A 5,940-nucleotide genomic window follows, 5' to 3' on the forward strand; every position below is an offset into this window, starting at 1 on the left:
ACCGAGGTCCCACGTCTCCCGAGACAGAGCGGGTTCCATTTTTATAATAACACCAAATGTCAAGAACCTGAAACCGCAACCATGTTTGTCTTTAACACTTGCTGCGATGCTCCACTGAAGGCGCTGAGCTATTAATCAGCTGATCCGCTCAGATCGCTGCTAATCAAAGGTCGCGGCAGCTAGTTAAGGATTCTCCTGGAAGCGTGCGGACTGCCTGGAGACGAGCAGCAACAGTAGGTTAATGCGCTGCCTGGTGCTAAGCAGGTGCTGAGGAAGTTGTTATGCGCAGACACCGTGGGTCCTCACATTAATTACGTTTTCAGAGCCGGGCTTTTCCCCAGTGCCCACTAATTAGTCTTAATTACTGGCTGGGCTGATGGAGTCGTTGAAGCAGATACGACGCGTTGCTGGCGATTATGCAATCCTTTCACTTTCTTTGGACTCAGCCCCTCCTTCCATTTTCACCTGACCTTGCCTGGATTCCCCTCAACCGCATCCTGCCATTATGTGATCCAAATATCAAAGGAAAGTGGCCTTCAGCAAACATTCAACGCCTAAACTGAATATTATTGTCCAAATATCCATTATGCATAGCAAAGCAGTGGGCGTCGCTGTCATTGAGGCTGCTGATGAGATGCTGCAGCCTGTATTTTCAGCTTTGCATTCAGCCAGTGTGATGACATTTACGAGTGTGTGGGTGTCCATATTGTAGATGAGCCCCGACTGTGGGGAGGAGCAGACTTATTCCTCCCTGACTGACAGCTTAAACAGCGGTCTGCAGTGACCCACAAAGAACAGCTGCAGAGATAATCATCTAATGTGCCTTTGCAGATAATGACCCTGTGTGATCTGACCTCCATTTTTGGCCATTACCACTTCAAGCAGGCAACCGCAGCGTGAGAGAAGTTGAAAGATGACGGGTCACTCGTAAGCGTGGAGCCGCGTTGTTGCCATGACAGCGGAGCATCGCTTCCCAGCGTCCTCCATAATCCTGCTTCTATGAAGCTAAACAGGACTACAGCACTCAGCTGGGTGCGGGGTTTGCACTCACCGGCCTGTCGCTGGTCCCTGACCTTTGACCTCCACCCCATAAACCAAGTGTGACCGAGTCAGGTTGTCTCAAACAGGTACAGTACTGGACCCACGAGGAGCAGGAGGCAAAAACAGCGCGTTTGTGAGACCAGACAGATGCGTCACAGTGATATCACACAAAGACCACCTACAGTAATTAAACCAATACAGCGGCTGGCGGCTTCACGTTACATGGTGATCTTCTACTCATGTGTGAATCAGATGTCATCTCTAAGCGCAGCCACATACCTGTAGTGGATTTCTAACCGAGCGCATGTTTGACCTGTGTTGACTTTAAACGGCTCACATTTTCCTCTCCAGCGTAACCTGTTCCGCCCCGACTCGGGCTCCAGAGCCTGAGAGGCTGTGGAGAGCTCTCTGAGCCCTGTGTGAGCGTCAGCCCACAGACCTGGCTGCTGCAGAACCACTGGCGCCTGTCACGGCAGAACTGGCAGCTGCTGACAGAGAGCAGACAGGATCTGTAACGCGCTTCAAGCACAGGAGCCTTTAATCATTCAACCCTCTGTTAAACGTGAGGTTTGCATGCGCCTCACACTGAGCTGTGAACCTGCAGCCGTCATTCACTTCTTCTGTCTGAAGCTGAAGGAGACCTCGTGTGCAGCCAGAGGGGGCGACCTCTGCACCCCGGCTTCACCGGTGCCGTTTGCTCTGGGATGCTCTGTTGGTTTTCCTCCAGCACCAGTGGGAGCCGGCTGTTTGCTGTAGAATAAAAGCTGCTGACTGAGTTTGCAGTGGGAGGCCAGAGGTCGGGGCAGAGGCCACGTGGCTGCAGATGGAGCCACTGATTGTTGAATCCAGTCTCTCAGCATCGTCCTGTCTGTGCACACACAGCATCACTGCCTGTTTATTGTTTGTCATGGGGGCGGGGGAGGCGGGGGAGGCGGGGGAGCGAGAAACGACTCCTTTGAATCTGCCTAATTCCCAAGTCTTTTTTCTGCTCTGCTCCACCTTGGGTCATTACATTTTAACACTCCACTGAAGCCACAAATTACAATTTTTTGGCCATAAAAACGCTCTTGTTGAGGAGTTATTTCTCTGGAGGTGGAAAACGGCACCTGCAGGACCCGGCTGGCAGCCGCACCCAGCGCTGTAGGATGTCCCAGCGAAGCAGCGGAGAAATACAAATATTAACAAATGCAGAAATTCAATCAGACACGAACACGAAACGAACGAGAGGCCGTCAAGTTGGAAACAAGCGTGAGGACGACAGCGCCTTCAGTATCTAATGAACAGCGCATGTTTTAAAGGCGTCTTCAGAGATTGTTTCGCCAATTCCAGCATATTGACCTCACAAAGCAAAGTCAGGAGTCAGACAGAACAGTCCTGGAGGCTGTTGATTCCAGGAGACGATAACTTGGACCGGGTGAAGGTTTGGAGTCGAGTCGAGTTACATGTGCACAAACATAAAGTTGAGGCAGATAATAATAGATAATGATGTGGAGCAAATACAACCAAGACTTCATGAATATGGCCTGGATTTGAACAAGAATCACACGTATTCATTACATGCACAAGTCTGTTTTCCGTTTGTCTAATGCAGTCAACAGGGTTCAGACCACAGAGGTAATAATGAACTATTGCTTATATGCTCAGTAAAAGTCCTTGTCACAACACGCATGTGACAGAGTTTTCTTCCTCTAAGTCCTCATTAGAAACCACGGGAGTAAAAGGCTGTTAATGTGGGCCCATAAACACTAAAACCTGAGTGCTGCTCATTTATTTTAACAGCGTAGGAACATTACAGTAAGCAAGAGCTGAATAATGAGGGAGACGTCTGCAGACTCACCCACCTCTGCGCTGCGCTGCTCAACATACACAGCAGCTGATCTCCTGCAAATGATGTCCATATGCACGAAAGCAGCGCCAAGCATAACAAACTTATTTACCATCTCAGACAAACGTGTTTCCAAAAAGTTCTCTGTCTGAAGACACTTTTTATTACTTTTACTTATTCTGCTGCTGAGTAAAAGCCTTGACTGGAGGATGGAGGGTTGAGGCGAAGCAGCCAAATGGCCACGAGGCAAGTTCACCACCCATAAACTTTCCAAACACTCACTTGACCCACAGACAGCAGTGGTTTCACCAGCCGAGGCTCTGAAGGCATCCAGCTCAGAAATGTCTGCTGCGACCCTCATTTACCAAAGGTGAATGACTTTTGAAATTGGATTTAATTTGATGAATTCGTGCTCAGAGAAGCGAGGATGCTTCTCTTGAACGCTGCTCTCGGTTCCGCCGGGGGTGCAGGTCGCCCGCTGTCTGCGTGAAGCTGCACGTTCCTCAGCGTCACTGCACCTGCTCCTCCGGGCGGCGTGAGCATATTGTAATGCTGGGGAGACACAGTCGCAGTGGCACGAGGTGTGAGCCACAGGGGCCTCTTCAGCAAAGTAGAAGTGCATGAAAATGCTGTCAAACAATTTATTGATTGGTGCTTTCCTCCCTCAGGCTCTGAACAACAACAGCAGCAGTTGGTGCCCTGAAATGAACCAGGCCTCACCCTGTCAAATCAATATCCAGTGAAGAAACAACAAACACGCAGTGAGACTATGCTTTTCACCACTTTAGGGCTGTGTTTTAAAGCAAACGATGTGTGCACGCGTCGGCGTTTACCTGCCGCTGTGATCACGCCTGCTGCCGTCCCTCTGCTCCTGCAGCGTCCCCTCCTATTTATTTACCCCGGTCTCATCCAATCCAGTGGCAGATCAGTCTGTGGAAAGGGCAGCTTGCCAAGGCGGCCCTCTGTGACAGAGCAATGCATTAGGACATTAAGACACCGGCTCCTGTGCAAAGAAATCAATCACGCACCCCCGGATGCATTAGAGGCAGAGAAGGGCACCTCTCACACGGCTCTGAATGCCACGCCGGCTGTTCCCAGCCCGGCGCCTCCAGCAGCCGGCACACCTGGCTGGACTTGTTTTCTATTCCAGCCTCCCACCCAGGAGCGGTGAGCTGGCTTTCAAACAAATCATTAGCCTCCTCGTCGAGGAGCGGCGGAAAGCCTGTGCAGGCAGCGCCGACTTGAAAAGCTTCCAGGCTTCAGTTTCAGCGGCCGAGTCCAGTAATGGGCAGCGCTTTCATGTGTTCGGCACGTCTTTCATCCGTTCTCTTTGTCTTTTATCTCGCGGTCCGGTAGGAACTGCTCCCAAGTCACCTCAAAGGACTAGACAGGTCTGACGGCCGTGAGCCGAGGCCTGAGCCCCCGTCAGACCCAGGACTGAAGGACCAGCAGAAGGGGTGGGAGCTGAGGTGATAAGGGGGATAGAGGTCATGGGGGTCATGGGGGTGATGGGGTGATGGGGAGGTGATGTGGAGAGGATGGGGGTTGGGGGAGGGGGGTGGTAAGGTGATGGGGGTGATGGGGAGATGATGGAGGTGATGGGGGTGATGAAAGGTGATGGGGAGGTGATGGGGAGGTGATGGGGTGATTGGGTGATGGGGAGGTGATGGGGTGATGGGGGTGATGAGGGTGATGAGGAGGTGATGGGGTGATCGGGTGATGGGGCGGTGATGGAGGTGATCTGGAGGTGATGGGGGTGATGAGGGTGATGGGGGCGATGGGGAGTTGTTGGGGCGGTGATGGAGTTGTTGGGGCGGTGATGGGGGTGATGAGGGTGATGGGGAGGTGATGGGGCGGTGATGGAGGCGATGGGGAGTTGTTGGGGCGGTGATGGGGGTGATGAGGACGTGATGCTCACATGCAGCTCACGCGTGGCCCCCCGCCGCCCTCAGCCCCTAATGTGATTTGCTCTGTTCCCTCAGATTAGGACTCGTAACTTAGCAAACACCTCAAATTGAGCAAACTTCTTCTGCATATTTGCACATGAATTATTCAGTTTGAATATGACACGGCTAAAATATGCTGGGAGTTGAGTGAGCACTAAATTATCAAACGGCTCAGACTCATCGATGGTAATCACCTCAAACACCAGCACGCCGCCGCTCCGCTTGCTCTCAAATGGCATCTGGGAAGTATTTGTTCTCGTGGCCTCCGGGTGTCCTTAAACCAGAGGAGGCCGATTTCCCCCCAAAGCCGCACCGACGCGTAGAGAATGATTGCATTGTAAATGATGACGCTGAAGAGGCCTGAGAATCATGAATAAAACACACAGGGAAAAAACAAGCCAAAACAAAAGAGGCAGATCAACAAGAAAGCATGCGTGGAATGAGAAGTGCTGGTTCCGTCCGTCCGCTCTCAGGTCATAGAATGGACATTTGGTGCTAATTGGCCAGAAAGAAAACTGCTCGTCACCCAGAATGCGCTCATTCACCCTGCTTTGTGCTGCAGGGTCCTCAGTCTAACACAGGTAGATGCCGATGTCGATCACTGTAGCCGGTTCCGCTGAGTGGATGTGAGGACAAAGCAGCACTTTGCATTCCTGGCACACTTTGTTGCATGAGAAACCCAGGAGAAAGGAAATAAGAGCGGGACATTATCTGTGGAGGGCAGCGCCATTAAAAAAAATGAATATTGCTTTTCGCCTCTTCTTCAACACGGGCACCAGATAACGTCTGAGCAAATAAATAAATAAAAGCTGTAAATAACCGCTGCCTGTTGCTCCCGTCATTTCTCTATTACTTTGGCCACTGGAGTGAGACCGACTTCTTATTTCTTGCTCTGAGAAGCAGCTCTCAATTTCGTTGATAAAAGGGAAAAAGGGCGGAATTGAAGGGAGTGAGCGAGTGAGCGGGCGAGCGAGCGCCGCGACGCTGCGACAGGACGGCTGCAGATGCTGCTTTGCATACGGTCATGTCATCGGCCACGGTTTGATCCTCCCCGTCTCCTGTTTCCCTCCAAACACGTGACATTAACTACAGCAGACAGCACGGCCGACTTCTGTCACACAGATGGTG

The 5,940-nt window shown here is 51.6% G+C and overlaps 1 long non-coding RNA gene across 1 annotated transcript; it reads right to left on the reverse strand.

The window, feature by feature from the left end:
• Positions 1 to 2,647: 2,647 nt before the first annotated feature.
• Positions 2,648 to 5,726, reverse strand: LOC129603408 (uncharacterized). Its single transcript, XR_008693231.1, has 3 exons — positions 5,007 to 5,726; positions 3,700 to 3,828; positions 2,648 to 3,587 (listed from the first exon to the last, which is right to left on the reverse strand). It is a non-coding gene; the product is annotated as an uncharacterized LOC129603408 (long non-coding RNA).
• Between the last annotated feature and the right edge of the window lie 214 nt (positions 5,727 to 5,940).

Source organism: Betta splendens, chromosome 19, assembly GCF_900634795.4.
Source record: "Betta splendens chromosome 19, fBetSpl5.4, whole genome shotgun sequence".
Classification (NCBI taxonomy): Eukaryota; Metazoa; Chordata; class Actinopteri; order Anabantiformes; family Osphronemidae; genus Betta; species Betta splendens.